Genomic DNA, 23,138 nt, shown 5'->3' on the forward strand with positions numbered 1-23,138 from the left:
TCCAGGAATGAATTTGGGAGTATTGCTTCCCTTTCAATTTCATTGAAGTGTTTAAACAGTAGTGGCAGTAGTTCCTCTCTAAATGTCTTGTAGAATTCAGCAGTGAAGCCATCAGGGCCCGGGATTTTCTTAGTTGATAAGTTTTTAATTACATTTTCAATTTCATTGGTTGATATTGGGTTGTTCAGAATTTTTAGGTCTTCTTTGTTCAACTTTGGTAATTCTTATGTATCTAGGAATCTGTCCATTTCTTCTGTGTTGTCCATCTTATTGGCGTATAGGTTCTGGAAGTAGGTATTGATGAGCCTCTGTATTTCTGCTGGGTCTGTTGTAATTTCACCCTTTTCATTCCTAATTGCATGGATTTGGGCCTTTTCTTTCCTTTTTCTGACAACTCACTTCAATTCTTGATCCAACACTTCTTCCCCTATGAGAGGAAGATAATTGTATGTCAGAGTTGGGAGTTTAGCAGGAAGCTAGTTATCTTGGCAGGGAACCAGGTAACTGCCAGAGCTGGGGTTAGCAACTGATGGCATTTATGTTGCTAGTGCTGGATGCGGTTATTTTAGGAGCTGGATTTGTGGGGAAGGATGACTGCATACATAGAGTAGCAAGAAGAGAACACCCTGTGGCGAGTGTGATGGTGAGAATTGGAGGTTTGGATTCTAATCTTTGCCATTTACTAGTTATGAGATTTTAGACAAGTTTCCTTAGGCTAATGTATCTCCTCAAGAAAATGGGATCTATAATGATTGGTGTGGCTATGACTGCTAGCAGTCTACCAAAATCTATTCTTGTTTTCTTTTGTGGTAATGGATATGTACCTGGGCATCTGGTTACTAACATTTCTAAGCCTCTCTTGCTGTTACCAGTAGATGTGGCCAAATGACCGATTTCTTGCTAGTGGAAGGTGAATAGTAGTTTTGTGTCACATTTGGCTGTGGGATATAAGACTGTTCCATACTCTTCTACAATGTAGGATCCAGAACAACACAATCTTGACCACTGAGATGAAGGCAAGATCATAGGGGTGGCGGTGGAATGATTTGGGAGGAATGAACACAAGGTAAAGTGTGTCCACCTTGGACACCCACCTGGTGCTACAGGAGAGGGAAATGAACTCTGATCTTTAAAATACTCCATTACTGGGCTGGGGATTTAGCTCAGTGCTTTCAACACCTGCTGCGAAAGTGCGAGGACCCGAGTTCGATCCCCGGTACCAAAAACAAAACAAAACAAAACAGAATACTCCATTGCTGTTGAGTATCCTTGTTATGATGGCCTTGCTTTATCATAACCAAGACAGTTAAGCCTCTTTATGTTGCAAGTTGTAGAATCCTGTGATTTAGATGTGGCTTGTTTCTGTGATGGAAGCTTTGTCCACATTGTGGAAATGAGGGAAGTGGTGGAACCCTGAGAGGTGGAGGCAAGTGGGAAATTGTTGGGTCACTGGAGAGTATACACTTAGATGGGATTAACATAGTTCTCATTGGACCCAGTGTCTCTCTGAATTTCTGTCCTAATGTGTGATCTCTCTCTCAGGCTCTTGCCATTGTGATGTCATCTACCATGAGGTCCTTGGCAGAGCTGAACTAATGATATCATCATTGCTTTGAGCCTCCAACACTATTATCTAAGTAAACCTTTGTTCCTTGTAAGTTACCCAGCCTTGTAAGTTACCTGTGATGTATTTCATCGCAGTAACACGAAGTGGACTTAATACAAATACCCACCTCAGACTAGTTAAATTAATAAATGGTATTATTTGGCTGTCATATAAGGGGAATTTTAAGGATTAGAGAAAACTAGGGTTGCCTAAGTCAGTATCTAATGACATCACCAAATAATTGATTTCTTCTTATCATTTTGCTCAGCTTTTTGTGAAGTCAGATGACCCTAAGGCTGTTTGCCCTAAAGGTGGCAAAGTGGTTATGGCAAATCCAGGGTCACCTTCCAGGACACCTTCCAGGGCAGAGACAGGAAGAGAGAAGGAGGGAGAGGAAGGAGAGATTGCACAAATATGCTTCTTTCCAACACCCCCAGAAAACTTCTTGTTTGTCCAATCTTGGTTACATCCTTTCCCTGAACTGTGACCCAAAAATAGACTTATGCTAGTCACTTTATACCCAAGCCACTTGTCCTATTCCTAGCACAAGTACAGGTCAGTTCTATACAACATAAGAGTTGGAATCGATGTTAGAGGAGTACGCCAAGTGGTTGGCTTAAGGATTGAATGGAGTGAGATAACATATATACAGGGGCTAGCACAATGCTGACCCACAGTAGGCGGTCAATAATTATTAATCTTCTCTCCCTCCCTAGATCTAGCTAGCTGTGCTGTAAAGTGGCATGGGATTGGAGATGCTTTCTCCTTTTGGTGTTTTAAGACTCTATCTGCAGGACCAGAAGGACAGGATTGTGATGTCATCTCTCAGTTTCAAGACTTCTGTCACCCATAGCAATTATGGATGGGAGTGGCCCATGGAGGGCACCGCCTCACACATGGTTCCTCATACTTAGTTCCCAGGAGAATGAATAAAGAGGGTCGGTACCACCCTTTCAAAGACTTGCTTCCTCAATCACAGGTGTTCGCTGGTCTCTGCATTTTTTTTTTTTATTGTAGGTATCGGGGATCAAACTCAGGACCTTTTGCTTGTGAGACGTGTGGCGGCACCTCTGAGCTAAATCCCTGGCCCATAGTCTCTGCATTTTTTAAGGAGCCAGGTTTGAGAGCTCAGAAGGGGCTGCTGCTCAGTTATCTTATATTACCCTGCTGCTTCCAACAGGATGGAGGTTGGGAGATGTGTTTGGGTCAGGTTCTTGGCTTTCCTGCCTCTATTCCCTTGCCCAACAATCTATAACACAAGACAAAGATTCTAGGATGAAGCGAAGCCTAAGACCTCACTTTGTCCTTCACTAAATGTGATCTTGTGTAATTTCTTTTTGCTTCAGTTTCCTCATCCATACAATAGGGCCTTGACTCTGATTCTACCAATGTTTACAGCTGTTGTGAGTCTCAAAGAAGTGATGTATTTGAAAGCACTTTGAAAGTAAAAGATAAATTTTCACTAAAAGGGGTTAGTTGACATAAGAGTGGAAATACTTTGCTGGTGCACATGTTTCTCCCTGCTAAAGTCACCCTTCCCGGGACTTGTGAAATGAGACTGACTGAGAAAGAACAGACCAAGTGAGATGTTTTCTGTTTATCGTTACAGGATCACACTAGGTTTAATGAACAATTGCATATTGATTATCTAGGTGTGTTTATTACTGTTATTTTATGTTAGCTTTTAATAACACTATTAAATATTATTATGCTAGTTTTACAGATGAGGAAAGTGAGCCTGAGAGTGGATGAGTGACTGGACCAATGTCACATTTAGAAAGTGGCAGGCCAGGATTGGAAGGTCAGGTCTGTTTACCCACCAAGGAAGGTAAGGCCATCAGGTGATTCAGGCAGAAAAGAAGTGGCCACTCATGATGCTGTAGCAGGTAGACGACCTCATAGGACAAGGAGACACTCTTCCAGGGGCTTATAAGAATTCTTTCATTTGTCTATTCATCCATCTAATCCGCACACATTTACTGAGCACCTCTCATGTAACAGAAACTGTGCTAGATTTGGAAGAAAACCATAACTAAAATAAAGTCCCCGGAGGGTTCAGGAAATATCAGTGTGGCAGAGTAGCTTGTCAGACAGCTCTTTTATTTTCAGTTCAATCCTGGTAGGAAAATTGCTCCTATTGCTTGGCTACTATTAAGGTTTTAAACATTATTGTTCCTTGGAAATGATCTGCTTACACTGCTTCTTGCCAGAGAATGGCTTATGTCCATAATAACTGAAGATTATATACCCAATGATCTCATTTCATATGCAGCTGCAGAGTGGTTTCGAAATGGTAATAATTGCCTATTGCTCTCGGGATTATCTTATCGTCTGGCAATGGTTATAAAGACAGTAGGGTTTTAAGAGGCCAATTAGTAAGACTGACACAAAGAACTAATTTTTATTTTTCTCTAAATGACTCTCAAAGTGAGCATCTAATTCAGACCTCAGAAAGATCTGAAAGAACTTCTGTGGAACTGAGTTATAGAACAATACAGAAAGCTAAAGGTGAGGATCCCCATGAAAATGGAGTGTTGTGCACTTTCAGGAGATGGGTTGGGTGAGACTAATCATTAAAATGGCCACTGAAATGTTGTTTCGCATCTTACTTTAAAGGTGCTACATCTCTTTTCTTTGCTAAGTATTGTGCAAACAAGGGTCCCAGTCTGCAAAAATTCTACAGTTTTATTTACCCACACCAATGCCATTTGATGAAAATTTCTCTTGAGAGGGAAATCACATTGTCTTAAGCACCAATTGTGGACCAGATGCATTGAGTATTTCATCCATTTAACACTCACTGTAACCTTCTGAGGTGTGTTTTCACCATTTTACAAAGCTCTTTCTCTTACTCAGATGCATTGATTCATTCAACACATTTTTTTTAAAGATCCCACTCTGTGCTAGGTGCTGGGTTATAACAGTGAACAAACCTACAAACATCCTTGCCCCATAGAGCTTTTGTTTTTGTGGGTAGAGAGAGAACTAACCAAACATAGTAGATGAGGCTTTGGAAATTAGTGCTATAGAAAAGATAACTGGGGTAAGAGAACTAGAAGTGGTAGACTGGCAGAGCTAGAGAAATTTTGTGAATTTACACAGAACAATCAGTGCATGAGCTATTGATTGCTGAATAACACAAATTACTCCAAAACTTAATGGGTTAAAAACAACAGACTTTTAATTATCCCACAGTTTCTATGGGTCAGGAATCTGGGTATGATTAACTCACGTCTCTGCTTCAGGTCTCTCAAGAAGTTGGATTCAGTGTGGAATAGTTGGCAAGCTCAAGTTAAGGGCAGGCTCCTGGACCAAGAGAACTCAGTTCTTTGATGGCTGGAGGCTAGGCACCCTCCTCAGTCCCTTAGCTCATGAACCTCTCCATGTGGCCACTCATAATATGGCAGTTGGTATCCCTCAGAGTGAGCAAGCAAGTAGAAGAAGGAGTATGCTGAAGATGGAAGCCACAGACTTTTTGTAATCTGATCTCCAAAAGGACAGTTCATTGTGGCTGACTGGTTTTATTTGCTAGAATTGAGTCATTAAATCTCATACTCTAGAGTTGGAGATTATACAAAGGTGTGGGTCCCAGGAGGCAGAGGTTATTGGATGTTGTACTACCAGAGTCAGTAAGCCTGTTTAGAGATGACACCTGAACAGAAACCTAAAGGGAGAGAGGGAGAAGAGCACTTTAGGTGGAGGAAATAGCTAGTGCAAAAGGTGAGAAGAGTCTAATCCAAGATGAGGTCAGAGAGGTAGCCCTGGGTTAAATAAAACAGAGTTTTATGTGGGCTGTGGTAAGGAATTTGGATTTTAATTTCAGTAAGATGGGAAGGCTCTTGGGCAGAAGGGTATCATGACTTATGTTTTAAGAAAATTACTCTGATTGTGCTGTGGAGAATAGGTTGGGAAAGTGAATATTAACAGGAACAATGGAACAGAAAGAAGTTAGAATGCTATTGCACTAATCCAGCTGAGTGATGATCATGGCTTAGACTATGGTGATAGAAGTGGAAATGGGGAGGAGAAATGGAATTTTGGAATTATTGCCTAGTAAAACTGACAGGATTTGCTGATTTTTTTTGAGAGAGAGAAAGGGTCTCACTGTGTAATTCAGGCTGGCCTTGAGCAGGGCTGTGTGGCCCAGGTTGGCCTTGAATTCTCAGTGATCTTCATACCTTAGCCTCCCGAGTGCTGAGACTACTGGTGCTCGCCACCACACCTGGCTTCTGTTGATGGTTCAGATGTAGATTGTAAAGAAAGTAAGGAGTCAGTAATGGCAAGTGGCTTTTTGGATTTAGCAACTGGAAAAATAGTTACCCATTATTAATCTGGGAAATACTGATACATGAGCACGTTTTGAAGGGGGGGGGAGTAGAAACCAGGGGATTTGTACATATTAATGTACACCTAGTAGACTTCAAACTGGAGATGTTTAATTGTCAATAGGGTGTATTAGTCTGGAGCTCTGGAATGTAGGATGGACCATAAATACAAATTTATAAATTTCTAGAGTTAATAGGAATTTAAAACCAATGGAATGTATGGCAAAACTGAAGAAGTGAGAATAGATTGAGAAGAGGAAAGATTCAAGGATTGAAACCCAGGGCACTGCAAGATTTAGAAATCAGGCAAATCAGACCAGGAAGGGAGACTGAGAAGAAACCAGAAAGGGAGAAGGATAACCAAGAGATTATTGCCCTGCAAGCCGGTTGTGTTTCAAGGAGGAGTGAGTGGTCAACTGTGTCAAATACTGACAACTGGTTAAGCAAGACCTATGAGGATTGAAAATTGGTCATGGATCTGAGAACAAGGAGGCCACTGGTGGCCTTGATGAATGGAAGCTGTTTCAGTGGAGTTGGAGAATGAAAAAAAGCAATTGGGGAAGGTGAGAACTGAGGCTCTTGGGAGTCAGAGTTATCTTCTAACAATTGGTTGCCTGAACTACCTATGATGAGCTCACCTGTGGTTCTCATTAGAAATGTCATTTGGAGAGCTCCACTCTAGAATTTCTGTGGATGGTACCTTGTTACCTTTATTCTTCACGAGTCCAACGAATGATTTCAGACACATTAAAATGTGAGAACCAATATCCTGCCCCATGCATGTTATCCTACATCCATTAAAGACCTCCCATGCATGTGTGTCTTATGGTTTAGATCTGAAATGTGCAATGTCCCCCAAAAGCTTGCGTCTTGAAGACTTGGTCCCCAGTGGAGCAGTGTCCAGAGGTGGAGTTTTGGAAGGTGATTCTATCATGAGGGATTAATCCACTGATGAATTTGTAGCCTAATGGGATTTTGGGGAGATAGTGGAAACTTTAGGAAGTAGGCCTACCTGGAGGAAGTTAACTGGTGGCATGCTCTTGAAGGGTAATTTTGTATGCAGCCCCTTCTCTTCTCTCTCTGTTTCCTGACTACCATGAGGTGAGGAGCCCTGCTCTACCACACACCCCTGCCATGAGTGTGCTGCCTCACCACAGCCCCAGAGGGGACAGGCCAGCTGACCATGGTCTAAAACTGCGGAAACTGTGAGTCAAGATAAATCTTTCCTCCTTCAAGTTGGTTTTCTCAGATTTTGTTTATAGTAATGGAGAGCTAACTAATGGAGGGTTAATTATGTAACCCAAGTGTCCTGAAGTCATTCTTTTATTTTCATTTTGTCTCATTTCCTCAAATTTGAAAGAAAATCTGGACAAACAAATTCTACAGCTCAAGAAACCACAGTAGGTAAGCAAATCTCCTTTCTCCAAGGGCTTCTAGGAACCTCAGAAAATTTGAAATTCTCAGAATCAGCATGTTTGCTTCCTGAGGATGCTGGAAACGGAGACACAAAGGCATCCCAAACTTGTTTGGCTGCTAAAGTGCTTAATTAACTGCGCCTGTTCACCTGGAACGATGGAGGTGCTGCTCTAGTCGTCTCTTTGGTGGGGGGGAGGCAGTGGCACCGGAGCAAAGCTGCTCCTTTTCAGCACCATCTGCAGATTGTTCCTTTCTGGTCTGAGACTTAGGCATAAGAACTGATACATTTCCAAAAGAACAATACAGTGTAGGGGGAATAGAGGTGGTAGAAATTTAAAGTCACATTTTCCCCTGATGGTATTTAGCAAGGTGTTCCTTCTCTCCTCAGTCTCATTTTACTATAGCACCATTCCAAGGTCTATAAATAATGCCTATGTCTTCTTGTGTTGGATTTTCTATGCTTTCTCACAAGATGCATTTTAACCCCCTGGTTATTTATTGTGTCTTACAAACTCCAGGACCTTGAAGGCAATTTTGGTCCCAGAAGGGAGGAGGAGCAGGAGGTGTGCTGTAATAATTTTGTTCTTTTTAAGTTTAAAAGGTTTTATTTAAGTAATACAATGTCTTTAATTTGAGATTTAAAAAATCTGAAATCTGAGATAATTTACATTCTAAAGTTTAGCAGGTTTTGGCTCTAAATTTTAGAGCGTTTTTATCAAAGTACTGTAGCTCTAGAAAGGAGTTTAAGTGATCTGTATAAGAAAACAATATTGGAGCTCATTAAGAAAATGAATTGTTATAAAGTACTTAAAAAGTATGTAACACACTATATGAAAAGCGTTCAATAGCTATTAAGTATTAAATGAACATAAGGCACCTCAAGTTCTGCCTAGTCACTTTTTACATACTGATTAGCTTAAATTCTTATTTGGCAAATTGGTTGGTTTGGTTTAAGCAAATTATGTGTGCATACCAGTATATATGTTTTCCCATGAGTCTCTGAGGACATTTCTTGTCTTGTTCATCTTTGTACCTCTAATGGGCTTAACACAATGTTGTATGTCAAGTATTATAATTGACCAATATTTATATAAATGATCAAACTGCAATAAAGTACTTGAAGCTAACCCAACTGTCTTATAATTATGCTTTTTCTAATTTTCTCTCCCTCACAATTCATCCAGGTTAGTTGGTATGCTCCAAAGAGCACACTATATATTCTATTGTTTTACAAATTTATTTTCAACAAAGACAAGGATACAAATGTCTTCCATACATAACTAATACTCTGTGATGCTAAACCCACTCTCTCATGTTGGGATTCTGACACACTGCTATGCAGGCTGCACACACTTCATGAGAAAGAACAGTACTCCCTGGGCTATATGACGAAACACCTAGTTCATGTCCTCTGGCTCAAGATACAGGGACCTAATTCTTAAGATTTCTATTCTATTACAAGGCAGCAATTTGTAAATCAACATTATTTCAAAAGATTACAAAGAGAGACTATTTTGCTGAGAATAGAAAAAAAACAAGATATTTAAGTTTAGTTTATTCCTCTAGCTTAGTCAGAAAAGACGTCAAACTTCTTTATAATGCCTATGTTCAGACTTACACTTCTCACTAAATCAAAAACTTAAGAAAATTTGTTTATAAGTTTAATATTGTCTGAAATTAAGGAACTAATATTCAATTAAGTGATTTTTCAATACACATTTACATAAATTAAGATACTCTTAATTTTTCTGACTTCAGTCTAAACAGAAAATTTACAGTAACAAGATGTAAGTTCTAGTACAGATTTTCTGGTTATATGGCCTTAGGCAAGCCTCTTTAGATCTCTGCCACAAATCAAACAGGGGTAATATTACCTTTTTTTAACCTACTTTCTAAATAGGCAGACATAAGATTATGTGGTAATATTTTTCTAAAGCTGCTAAATACACATAAGATAAAATACATGAGGATTTATTATCATATCAACTATTTTCTAATATTTGACATATTTTTATAATTTAACCAAAAGATCATACACATTCATACTACAAAATTGTTACATAAGCTGAATTAAAATAGCAAAGCTCGTCATAATAATAAATGCATTCACCCATGTGCTCATTACATTAAAAGATAATTATAAAAAATAACTAAATTTTTGTTAACATTTAATATTTGAACGTATTTCTTTTTATTGTAACTTAGGAACTCTTGCCCATGTCAACAGATTGTCTAGCATTAGCCACTGCCTCAGGTACTCGAACAGTCATATTGTCCATCGATTTGGTCAAATAGATTTGGCAGCCCAAGCGTGACCTGTCTGTTAGTCCGTAAGCCAGATCAAGCATATCATTCTCCTCATCAGTGATCGGATCTAACTTCTCATATATGTGATCTTCAAAGATGAGGTGGCAAGTAGGGCAAGCCAAGGTTCCCTCACAGGCAGCAAAACCATCAATATCTAGATTATTTTCAACCACAACATCTAGCAGAGAGTCACCAATTTTTCCTTTGGTTGTTAATTTTTCACCATCTCGGTTTATAAAGTGGATTGTTATCTTATCTTCTGAGCTGTTCCCAGCCGACAAGCTCAGAGGCAGGCTGGGGGCCGCATCGACGCCTAGGCCCCGCGCCCTGCTGCCCGGTAGGCCGCCGGCTCCCATACCGGGTCCGGCCAGGAGCAGCCACCGGCGGCCTGGGAAGCTGAAAGCCGAGGAGGAGGCGAGCAGGAGCCGGGAGCCCCCCGCGGCGGCCATGCTGCGGTCATGGAACTGCCGCGTGCGACCCAAGGCACAGTCAAGAGGCTGAGCGAGGGCCCGGTCCACGGGGTCTCCACGAAGCCCGGCTCCCAGCGGCGCACCTGTAATAATTTTTTTGCAGTACTGGAATTTGAACTCAGGACCTTGCACTTGCAAGGTAGGCACTGTGCCACTGAGCTAAATCCCCGGCCCCTGTAATATTTTTAATGAAATCTCCAATTCTAATCTTCCCATAGTGAGACCTGCTACTGGTTTTCTCCCTAATTTATTTAAATAGCAAGAGACCATTGACAATGCTTCCTCTGTAGACCAACAAAGGTGTTAGCCAAAGATAGCTACCAAAGGTATGTTGAAGTTATATTCTAGTTACTTCTATGTGTATATATCTTATCAGTGGTGGCCAACGGACTTTAAAATATAGAAGACACTAAAGAAAAATGGTGCTTATGAAAATGGTGCTTGTATCTGGGCATGGTGGCCTGTAACCCAGCACTCTGGCAGGCTGAGGCAGGAAGATTTCAAGTTCAAGCCCAGCGTGGCTAACTTAGTAACTAACTCACTGTCTCAAAATAAAGACTAAAAAAGAGCTGGGATGTAACTCGATGTGAAGGTCCTGGATTCAATTCTCAGTACTGCAAAAAGAAAAGAAAAGAAAGGAAAGAGAGAAAGAAAGAAAGGAAGTGGTGTTTGTGAATCTACTTGTGGTTGTGTGTTTAAGTTCCCTAAAATACACATATGATACAAAATTGGTAAATCTTGGCAAAACCTGCAAACTCAGCAGCTCCTGGACTAACATTAATAGTTGCCCACCAACTTAAAATTGTATCTGTGAAAAAAGGAGGAAAATAAAGGTTGGAAAGTTTACGTTCAATGTAGACAAATGTACAAGTGCCATCAAAATTTGAAAACTAGAAGATATGAGAACATAGAAAAAAAAAAACAACCCTGGTCTTTCCCAAGGATATTCCATGAGAACAGAAAGTAGCCAGTTGAACAGGTCCCTTACATTTATCACTGTCAGTATGAGACCTGGCGGCCCTAGCACGCAGTCAATGAAAGTAACATCTGGAGGGGGAGTCACATGTGGTCATGTGTGTCATGCAGTAGAGGAAGTACATATTTCAACTGGAATGTAGTACTGTCTGTAAATTGCCTTAACTTTCTGTCCTAAGTTTCAAGGCAATTCTTTTTCCTATAACACTTGTGGTTCTCTCTTTGGGAAAGTCTCTAGAAGACTTATGATGTCTGAGACTGATCTTTTTAGCATATCATGTCACAGCCGATGGTGTTAGTGGATAGTTCACAGTAGTAACTACATTTTTTCCTTTACATGTTTGCTGTGGTTCGCCAAAGGCCTGTGTGTTAGGAGTTCAGTCCCCAGCTGGGTGCTTCTGGGAGATGACAGGAACTATAAAAGGTGAGTGGTCTTCAGCTCATTGAGGATGTGTCTTTGAAGGGGTTGTGGGACCTTGTTCCCCTCCCCTTCTCTTCTGTTTCCTGTTGATGAGGTGAGCAGTTTTGCTCTGCCATGTGCTCCTGTTATGTGGTGCTGTCTTGCCACAGTGTTATAAGCAATAGGGCAAATTGATCACAAACTAGAACTCAAAACTATGAGCCAAAATGAATCTTTTGTGTTTATAAGTTGATTGTCTCATATATTTGTTATAGCAATGGAGAGGTGATGAGCACAATATTTGAACCCAGTGCCTCTTTAACTCAAAATGCAAATCTAAGCAAAGTAGTGTGCCGGTTAACATTACTTGGGTGCTTGAAAATAGCAAACAGGACCAGAATGCTGGCTCTATCTAGCCAGTGGAAAAGCTTTGGAGTCTGGAATGATTTCTTTACCTAATAATCATTCAGTCTTTGTATAAAATGGGGTTAACTTAGTTTCTTTGAATAATATATATGGCTTAAAAACACACAAAATTCTAAGTTTTCTTTCTTTAAGTGAGCTTTGTCAAATATTTCCCAAATGTACTTCTTTCTTTTAAAAGATGCAACAGGGACACCAAATTGTCAGGGATGGGTGCACCATTAACGTGTAGCAGGTGGGGCAGCAACCTCATTTGGGAATCCCTGCTCCTTAGTTTTTGGCTGCCTGCCCTATCATACTCCCACTACCTCTCCCATCGCCTTCCCTGACCCTTGTGAATAGCACAGTGGACACAATTTAATTTGCCTTTGAGGGAAGCTCTTAAATTTGTTGCAAAGGCAAAAGACAGGCCCTCTCAGCAGCTAAATATATATCTGTGGATATGTGAAAACACACACATTTGTTTTCCTCAAGTCTCATTCTCACAGATCTTTATTACCTCTTTAGCTCAATACACCTTTCCTCATAGTCCTCACCCTCATCTAACAGCTGCTTGTTAATTTTAGTCAATATTTTGCTAGTCTTTTAGCAAGTGAAGACAACCTTCTCCAGGGATATAAAAGACTTTTCGTTTTTTTCTTCTCTGATCATTTTACTACCACTAATCACATGTCTACCATATGCTTTCCAAGATACTGGTTTCTGTCCTTTTGTTAACTTCTCTTGTATATCAACCAAGCTCCAGTTTCCTTTGTTTGGTGCCGCGGGTCAGGGATGGGGTGATAGGGAATGAATATCTGAAAGCAACACTTCCTGCTTCCTGGAAAGTGTCCCTTACTCATGCACACTGATGCTGATGGCGGAGCAAGGTTCTGCCAGCATGCCAGCAGCTCTCCTGCTCTGCTCCAGTGTGGCACGATTGCCTTTCTCACTAAGTTCTGCCTCTGTTCCAAGGCCTTCTTGGGGCTGTCTTGATTTTACTTCTTCTTAAGTATTTTTCTATCTCATACCAACATCTTTTTTATTTTAAGTTAAAAATAAAAGATCTGGTTTTCCTCTGACTGCAACTAGCTAAAAAGCCTCGGGCAACATACGTACTAACTCTCAATTTTCTCATTTGTTAGAAAAGAGAATTTGATTAAATAAATTCAAATGTTCCTTTTAGCACTCATATCCTCTGAATCAAGTGGTAAAATGGCTCAGGAGAAAGAGCTGAATGGCCTCATAGATGGTCTTTGCTCAGTAGTACAATAAAAGGAATGCCTACGCAAAATGGCTGCTACTTACTGAGCACCTACTAGATGTTGGACACTCTACCAGTTACACATAGTATTTCATTGAGTTCCCATAGCAAGCCTAGGAGTTAGACCTTATTAATAGTAGTAGTTCTAAACTTGTTTTACGGGTGAAAGCTAAGACTTAGAAAAGTTAAGTAGCTCTCTCAAGATTATAGGGTAGCTGTTGTATCTGGACTTTGGCCACCAATCACAGTTCTTAACCATTATGCTACCCTGGTTGTCAGTTCACTTGCTGTTTGACACTGCCTGCCAACCTCCAAAGGCCACTTCGTAGCTGCCATCTTGGAATCAGAAAGTCTGGTATCTAGTCTTGGTTTGTGGTTAACTGAGTCTTTAGCCAAATTATGTGTAATCTCAGCTTTCTCATCTGTTAAAAAAAAGAGAACACCTATGTGTTATAGGCTGAATGTTTATATTCCTCCCAAATTCATGTGTTGAAATCCTTACACTCAACATGATGGTATTAAGGGGTGGGGGCCTCAGCCCTCATGAATGGGATTTACACCATTATAGAGGAGGCCTGCAAGAGACTCCCTCATCCTTCCACCATGCAAGGCTAGATTAAACAGACAGCTGCCTTTGAGGTCCTGGGTCCTCACCAGACACAGCATCTACCTGTGCCTTGATCTTGGACTTGCCAGCCTAAAAAACTGTGCAAAACAAATTTCTGTTGTTTAGAAGTCATCCCCTCCATGTATGTTGTTATAGCAGCCTAAACAGTCTAAGGCACGGCTTCATAGTGGTGCAGTAAAAGAAAGAAGTTAGCTGTATGCTGCCTGGTTGCCTACCCTGGTTCTCTCTGTGCGGCCATCATTTAACCACTGCTTGCAGGCTCAGCTCCAGCTGGGCTCCATGACTAAGTCTCCTCTGTGGGAAGCGCTTTATAGACCCACCCTGCAGTTCAATGCTGAAGGGGATTCAACATCAACCATGGTTCCTGCTGATCCTGATCACTCAGTTGCAGAAAGTGGGCTGCTCCCCTAAGGGTAGCATGGTAAAGTTGTTAAGACAGACCCTGGGACCATGAGGCCTGGGATTTACTCTTAGCTTTGTCCTTACTAGTGACTTGGACAAGTTATTTGCCTTTCTGTGACTCAGTTTCCGCATCTGTAAGAGAATAAGAATAGCTATTTCTGAGGGTTGGCCTATAGGTACAATAAATTAAAAATATAAAGTACAGAGTAACAGTGCCTGACCAGTAGTATCTGTTATTTTTATTGTAGAACTTACCTGAGTTGTATGCTGTATTATCATTTCTAAGTGACATATATTTGTGATTAACACTAATTAGGTCCCTGTGTGGTTGCCTCAGGTCCTTTTTAGAGGGTTGGTTGCTCAGTTTCTCTGAGGCTGCAGCCTTCATTGCAATCGTGCACTTGACATGAACCCTGCCATTGAAACTCTTCCCCGAAGTGGGGCCTTGCAGTCTGCTAAGGGCCTGCTTGATGTTGGCCCCTTCCCACAACTCTGAATGCTGCTTGCTCCACTACTGCCCAAGATGGTGCTCTGCCAGTGGTGTGGGTGCTCTGTGCCACCTTGGCCAGCTGTCACATGGCTTCATGTTCCATGAAGCCCGTATCTGCCCTCTTCTGCGCCTTTTCCATTGGTCATGGACTGGCCTTGTTTACTGGGTTCTGAGTTGGCACAATGTATGTTTTAGTAGTTACCACCTTGCTATAACCTCATAAAGTAACTTTATAAAGCATTAGATATGTAGAGTGAATGTGAATGTCAGTACACCTCGGGTGGGCAAGAGATGCGTTTCTTTATATCTTTTAGCTTTATTGTGATGTAATTCACATGTCATACAATCCACCTACGTGAAGTGTAAAATTCAATATTTTTTGTATGTTTAGGAGAGTTGTGAGCCACCAAGGCTAACTCTAGGACATTTTTATACTCTGCCTCCAAACCTCTACTCTTTAGCAGTTGCTCCTTATTTCCCCTATCCCTATGCACCCACTAATCTATTTTCTATCTGTAGATTTTCTTATCCCAGAATATTTCCTATAAATGGAATCATGCATTATATAAACGTTTGTAACTGATTTCCTGCATTTGGTATAGTGATTTTAAGGTTCATCCATGTTGTAGCATGTATCAGTATGTATTCATTCCTTTTCAATGCCAAATAATATTCTCTCTCTCTCTCTCCTCCCTTCTCTCTGTACTGGAGACTGAGGAGCACTTAGACTTTGACTCCTCCATCAAACTGGAGAAAATTTTATTTTAGCCAAGGAACATTTCTCCCCCAGATTTAACTGGATCCTTTTTAGTGCCCTCAGGTTTTTAAAAACAAAAATCAAGAATTCTAACCTCAAACTTTCCCTGAGGCAAAGGGCACAGATTTCAAGGGGGAAAACAGAGGGAAGTATGAAGTTAAGTTTTTAAAATGATCTTGTGTTAGAGTTCACTTCACTTCTCATTGCTCAGAGTGCTGCACCAGCATAGGTGCACAATGTACAGCACTTGAGCGTTTTCTCCCCACTGGACCTTTTCTTATCCCAGGGACTGTGGCACCCGCCTCTGTCCCTTGACAGAAACTTGGTAACTCCTGAAAGTCGTTGTGGTGACATGCTAGTCAGCAACTGGACTCTCCTGACTGAGTTTTCTTTAACTGCATAAAGAAATTATATTTTGTGGTAGAATGAAAATTATCTATGTTATTAGAAATGTAGGTTTATACTTTCAGTATGTACTTCTATTATACATTTTTTTCTATTCCTATTGTACATTTCCATTATGTACCAGGTTTTGATTTTAGGATCCCTTATACTTTCAAAAAATATTAAGAACCTCAAAAATCTTTTATTTGGATTGTATCTATGGATATTAGTCACATTAGAATCATTTAAAAATAATTACCAATTCATTTGAAAAAATAAACCCATTATATATATTTTTATTCAAATATATTTATTTTTCAAAACAAAAAAATTAGAGATTACCTTGTTTTTTTCAAATCTTATTAATGTCTGATTTAATAGAAGATAGCTGGAGTTTTATATCAGCTTCTGTTTTCAATCTAGTGTGATATGTTGTTTTCGTCAAAGTATACGAAGAAAATCTGGTGTCACAAGGATTTGTGTTTGGAAACACATTTTAATAGCTTTTCTGGATAGTTGTAGCTACTACCCAAATCTCAGGTAGGAGTAATTTCTTAATGGCTATTGAGCAACAAATATTGTTACATGTTTTCTTTGAAGTGCCAGGCTCACATTGATCCTTTTCAAGAAAATTTGTCTGCTAAATCCGAATCAGTTGTTCTTTCATGTAAAAATGACCTTGCATGAAAAAAGTAGCTAGTTCAGCTTGCAACTCACACAGTAACACAAATATTTTTTTTCTAGAGACAACTGTGTTACTTTGACATGAAGGAAAAGTGCTTTATGTGGACTTCCTAGTCACACGAAATGTTACAGTGCTGTGATTTAATGAAACTTATGATTTTTAATGCTTCATTAAGGACATTCTTAAGTAAAGCCAACTTTCTTTTTCTTTCCTTCCTTCCTCCCTCACTGCCTCCCTTCCATCTTTCCCTTCCCTCTTTTCTTTCTTTTGAATGTTAGTGCAGCAGTAAAGAAGATGGTGATGACTAGGTGTAGTTTGGTGCCACTGCTTTGAGTTGTATTAAAGGGTTGACAGTTTGACCCAGTATTATTTTGTACTATCAGTACTATCAGTAGTGAAAAAGACAAATTATGTTTTTAGTATTATTATGAAAGTAATTTTGCTCTTGCAGGTCCCCTGAAAGGGTACCCAGGACATTGCAGGCCACCTTTGAGAAGGTGAAGCCAGGGGAAGTGGAAGGCTCTAGGGCAGAGAGATTTCCTCACTTCTGAACATGTTGTTGCCTAGGATCTCGTGTCCTGCATGTGCCCTGACCTATCCTGGCGCCTGCCAGCTCCCCCCTCTCCTGCCCCAGGCTGTCCATGATGCAACACAACAGAGTCTTTGGGAGCCCTGAGCACTGAGCTGTTTGACTTGCTCTGCTACTAGCCTCTCTAGCAGTGCTAGGAAAGGCGGATGGTGTTATGTTTCCTTTTCTTGTGGCTGAGAATTTAGTCATGAAAATACTGATTTAACTCTATAAAATCTTAAAATTGCCGAATAAACCCTCGAGAAATAGAACTGACCAGAAGTACATACCCTTTTCCTTGTGGTTTGAAAGCATATTTCCCCGAAAGCAGCTGTATTTATTACCTTGAAAAATTTTCCTACACAGTTTATTTTCCCTGGATTGTAACTGAAGAATCTGGGGAAAGTTCCTGGCTTTCTAGCTTGGCTATAAGAACAGCCTTCAGAGAGTCTTTCCTTAGCACCAGTATGGTATGTAAAGGGATCTGAAGGCTTTTAACTGTGAATCTATTGGGCTCCCTTCCAAATTCCTGAGGGCTTGTTTTCTATAAAAACATGCCACTTGGCAGCCTGTATTAAGGGTCTAATCCCTTATTATGTTACTCTGTGTTAAGGAGTATATGTGGTAAGGAAAGATACTTACCTGTGATAGGGGATAATTAATAGGATTAAGCATGCTCAGTGAGTTCTGAGTTAAATATGGTAGAATAAACTTTTATTTAAATCAGAAATCTTGTTTTGCCCATACAGATATTAGACAAAAAATTATATATTTCAGAACCATAAAGTTTGGCAGGCTTCTAAGAATCCAAGACTATATGTTGGTTTTTTTCTTCAAAAATTCATCTGTTTGTTAAAAATAATATTTATATTTTTCTAGATCTGGGGATGGAGCAGTGAATAAAATCAACACAGTCTCTGCACTCAGGAAGCTTATCATCTACAGAGGGAAGAAAGAAAACCTAAAAAACTAAATATCCCAAGCAAACAAGAAAATAAACAATATCATTTTGGATAGATTAGCATGTGAAAGAATAACACAGTGTGTGAGATAATGAATCACAGGTGGGTTGAGGTGTCCGAAAAGGCCTCTTTGACATTGGAGCTGGTATCTGAATGATGAGAAAGAACCAAAATAAGAAGAACCGGGTGGAGGAGTGTTTGAAATGGAGAGAACAGCACATGCTCTCTTCTCCTTGGCCATCCTTCCCACATCGCTCATTCTCTTCGTGTGATAGGAGTGCTGCAGCTCTAGGCAGAGTCTGCCTTCAAGATAGAAGAGAAAGCTGGAAGGAAGTAGGGGTAATGTCTATGTAGGGAAAGCAAAACCTTCTTCAGGAATTCCCATCAGACCCCCACTTTTATCTTGTCGACCAAAATTATATCATGGTCCCAGTTAAAGCTACAAGGGAGCATAAGCTTTTTAAGTGGGCACAGTGGCTCTCTGAAAAAAAAACTGGGGCATTTTTTATAAGGGTTGGGGGATGAATGGACATCATGGAGGCAAGCAACTGGCCGTGTCACCAGGGACACGTTAAATTCAGTGGTGAATATTCAGATGGAAAAGTCGAGTACGGCTGGAAAACCAGCCTCAGGTTCAGAGGGAGAGCAGAGCTGATAACAACAGTTTGCAGATGGGAACATAAGATCAATTAGGGAGAGAGTACAGTTGGAAATTTGTCGATTTTGTGTTTATCACTGAGACTTGCCTTAATTAATTTCCTCAACTCAATGACACTTTAATGCCTACTTTCCATGTGTCAGAAACTGTTTCGGATGCTCAGGACACAAAAATAATGTATCTCTTTCTTTCAAGAAGTTTAGAGATAGAACAGAAAGAACACAAATTAGTTTTTAAATGATTTAGTACAGCATGTATTAAAAATTAATTCATTCAAATAGGTTTGTTGCAGTACATCTGAGTTATGGCAGTGGTTCCACTGCAGACTCACTTTCTAAATGGCAGCTTAAGTAATTCACTGTGAGTAATGTGAGGCTCACTTGTCTACATATGTATATTTGCATATTTTAATTTGGCAATACTTTTTTAAAGTCCAAATTAAAAAAAATTGATATCCTTATTATTAGTAAATTTGCTGTTAACACAATGCACTATGGAATCTTAAGTTTGAGATTTTGAGTAGGAAGAGCTAGGAATTACTTGTCAGATGACTCTGGTTTAGATTAGGGCCAAATAATGATTGATGAACTCCATGGCTGCCTGTAATTTCACTCGGAAGTCTCAAGGATGCCTCAAACTCATTATATTCCAAACCAAGTGCTTTATTTTGCCCACTCCTAATCCTTTCCCTTGCTTCATGCTTCTCTCCTACTTGTCTTTTGATTTATTTAAAAACTCAAAGTATCACCCTAGTGTCTTCTGTCTCCTTCACTCCACTCTTGCTGGGAAAATTTAGACATTTTTTACCTCCTGAGCATTTCTTGATCTTTTCTACCTCATCTGTCCTGGATCATCACCATTTCATTCCTCCTTGCTAGGCAAGCCCCTTAAACAAATTCACCTCTGTAGCTACAGCAAGTAACTTTACTAAGGTAAACTGCAATATTGTGATAAAAACCTGACCAAATTTCTCTGCAAAAATGGTGTCCTCCAGTCTAGTCTGTTTCAATAATCTTAGGCTAAACTGAGATTTTTAAAAAGTCTCTTTCTTGTGGTACTGGGGATTAAGCCCCGACCTTCATACTGAGCTACATGCCCAGTCCTTTTTAAAGTTTTTATTTTGAGACAGGGTCTTGCTAAATTGCTAATGTGCCCAGGTTGGGCTCTAACTTGCCTGCCTCACCCTCCCAGAGTCTGGGATTACAGGTGTGCACCACCACGCCCAGTGAAACAGTTCCCTTTATGTAAGACTCTAGAGCCTTCAATATGTGAATGTGTGCATTGTGAGCCACTGAGGAGTGAAATTTAGGATAGTTCTAAACATAAGTCACAGTGAAGTTATTATTTTGAGGAATACTAAAGAACATCTCATGAATACCTCTTATAAACACTAGTTTTTTTTATATAAACCTGGCTTATGAAATTTCATCTACAGAAAGAAACTCAGTCACTTCAGTGTGACCTAAAACATCTCCCATGACCTCATCTTCACCTTCCTCATAAGCCTCCTCTTAGACCTCTCCCCATCGTGTCTTATCATTAGCAAACCACAACATGCACCCCCTGGTGGTTTCATGCAACCACTTTTCTCTGGAGCACTATCTTCCTCTGGCTACCTGGACTCAGTTTTCAAATCTTGCCTCAAGTTCCTTCCTGAATTCCTTGAGCTAAATACTCTCTTCTGTGCTCCACTTACCACAGCACCGAAATATGAACAATCTGTGTATCTGTGTCTTTTCATCTTAGTTTCCCTGGGGAAAAAGATTGAGAGACCATGTTACGGTGGTGACGTTGATGGTGATGATGGTGGTGGTTGTGGTGAGGGTGGCGGTGGTGGCGATGACTAAGTTTATTGCAGATGAAGGAGGCAGGGCTGAGAGAGGCTGAGGCACCTGCCTGGGATGGTATGGCTACTGAGTGAGGGTTTAGGGTGTGAATTCAGATGGAGGCTGCAGCCACACTTCTACCATCAACATGGTACGGGTAATGGAACTCAATAAATGCTTAATGTGTGTGTGTCTCCCGTACATCCAAGAACTACCAGAACTCAGGAAGCTAAACATGAGCTGGCAAAGAGAAGCATTCGTAGTTAAATCTCGTGTCTGGTGAAACTGGTAGTGGCAAGGGAGGCACTGAAAAGGCAATTGGCCTGTGTACCAAATCACTGTCAGTGCCTTATTGTCTTAGACATATGTTCCAGGAGTGGACAACCTCTGTTTTACATCTGTGTTAGTCTTTGCAGAGTAAAAAACAAATTAGTGTTTAATGGGGACTATTAGTCTTGTCACCTAATTGAGAAGCATCTAATAAATCATTTCGTTCAAAACCCAGTGGGAATTTCTAGTTGAAAATGAGTGTGAGGAATATTCTACTTCTTTTTTTTTGGTACCAGGAATATTCCATTTCAAAAATATTTTCATATGTGAAGAATATACATGACTTTGTGAGCAATGTTAAGAGTGTAGTGAAATCTAGCATGTTGACTGCTTGTACTGGGCCTAGAACTGAGACTTGCTTTTGAGAATTATAGAATAAGCTTATGATGGTTTCTGCCTTTCAGGATTTTAAATTTTTTTTATTGGTGCATTTTAGATATACATAATGATAAATTCATCATAGGGAATTTGTACCTGTACATGATATGTCTTGCTTCTTTTTTCCCCCATTCCCCTCCCCTCCCTTCAACCCCTCTTCCCCTCCTTATTGATAAAAACTTTGTTTCCATTTTTTTGCACTTCAGGATTTTGCTAGGTGGCTTGGGAGCATCTGAATTATCTTCTAGTATGTTTCTAAATTGGTATTTTAATTTTACTTTTTATATTTTGAGGTGCTTAGGATTGAACCCAGGGCCCTGCACATGCTAAGCAAGTGCTCTACCACTGAGCTACATTTCCAGATGTAAACTGGCATTTTTTTAAAATAAAAAATTTAAATATTTTAGTTTGTTACATTCCATGCAGATCAAAAGTCATCATGACATGATTATTATTTGAAACATGAATAAGACATATTCAAGGTCGTGATCTCTGTAAACCTAGTATTTGCTTCTTAATTAAAATTTTCAGATGATAGGAAACATTGAAAACAGAGCATTAACTTATAAATGATAAAAATGGTTGGTAACTCCCATAATATATGTTTTATGGTTTTCATTTAAAAAGAATGTTTTGTATTAGATTAAGTTAGCCACTGTTTAGAATAAAAACCTGCATTACTTTCTCTTCTAAATTAAACTCTGTAAATGAGAATGCTTGCAGTTGCCTTGGTGCTTTTTTCCTGTTTAATATGAGTTACATTGCTTTGAGTTAATTATCTAATTTACTTATGTCAGAGTTCTTTCATTTTAAAGGAAAAAATTTCTATTCTTCACTTATTTTATTTCCTTATATTCCTTATAAGTTGTAGCCTGGGATGTCTAGGGTTCTTCCTCTGGTCACATTCTTTCTTCACGTTTGACCCTGTGTTTTCATGAACATGTGTCAGTATACCTGGGAAACAGATGTGGACACTCCGGAGTCAGTAAGTCCAGTTGTCACTTCAGCCCTTGTAGGGCAATATGCTAATGCTAATGTTTGAATAAAGTATTTATAAAAATTCCTGCTGCAGCGTGACTTCTTTATTCTTGTGTGAGATGTGAGCCAGTAGACTGGGGAGCTCCCTGCTTACCAGGAGGGAAAAAAAAAGAAGTTTTGCTTTTTCTTTAGCCTAGTACTAGATAACTTTAAATCTTAAATTTGAATGTCCATTGCAGATGGGTTACACCAAATCCATCAACTCACAATGTTTTTCCTGTTGCCATTCACTAGTAAACAACAGAAGCCAAAAAGAGGGAATGTTCTCTAAAAATTATATATAAAATTGGGGTTAGGGATACAAGTTACTGCTTCCTTTTTGCTTACCCAAGATTATTTTTAGGCCCTGGGGGGTCTGAATCCGAGGTCATTTGCAGGGCAATTTAAATATTTTCTCAGAAGTCAGGGGCCTTCTTTCTTCTGTGTCCTCCCTATCTTGTTGGCAAATGTCTGTGTGGTAAGCCAATCCTGCTTCCTGTTTAAACTGTGTGAATGAGTCAGTCAATCCAATGTCTACCTCTTGATCCTATTTGCAAATAGAGAGTTGTAAATAATTCCATTTGTTAGCTGACACTTTTCACCTTCTAACCATATCTGGGTCATTTTATTGTGAACTTTGGCTGAAGGAAAGAGGCAGCTCTTTGAAGCTCCTCTTTTTTGGTACCCGGGATTGAACTCCGGACCTTGTGCTTTCGAGGCAGGTGGCAGAACCACTGAGCTAAATCCCCAGCCTTGAAGCTCCTCTTACTTGTGATCATATGGGTCTGATGTGGAGCCTTAGTAGGGCAGAAGCGGGCCTTGACTGAACCAATGTCCCCTTCTGCCTCTCTCCATCCTTGCCAACCTCTACAATGGAGAAGAAGGAAG

General features: G+C 40.0%; 1 long non-coding RNA gene and 1 pseudogene across 2 annotated transcripts; one reads left to right on the forward strand and one right to left on the reverse strand.

Annotated features, from left to right (window-relative positions):
* The first annotated feature begins 11 nt into the window (after positions 1-11).
* Positions 12-22,296, forward strand: LOC147821274 (uncharacterized). Its single transcript, XR_015447358.1, has 3 exons — positions 12-7,335; positions 11,460-11,523; positions 17,959-22,296. It is a non-coding gene; the product is annotated as an uncharacterized LOC147821274 (long non-coding RNA).
* LOC147821275 (adrenodoxin pseudogene) lies at positions 7,058-11,083 on the reverse strand (annotated as a pseudogene). Its single transcript, XR_015447357.1, has one exon. The product of XR_015447357.1 is annotated as an adrenodoxin pseudogene (transcript).
* Positions 22,297-23,138: the final 842 nt, after the last annotated feature.

This window comes from Heterocephalus glaber, unplaced genomic scaffold (assembly GCF_053883595.1).
Source record: "Heterocephalus glaber isolate CG9 unplaced genomic scaffold, H.glaber_assembly_v1.0 deba00001752, whole genome shotgun sequence".
In the NCBI taxonomy this organism is placed as follows: Eukaryota; Metazoa; Chordata; class Mammalia; order Rodentia; family Bathyergidae; genus Heterocephalus; species Heterocephalus glaber.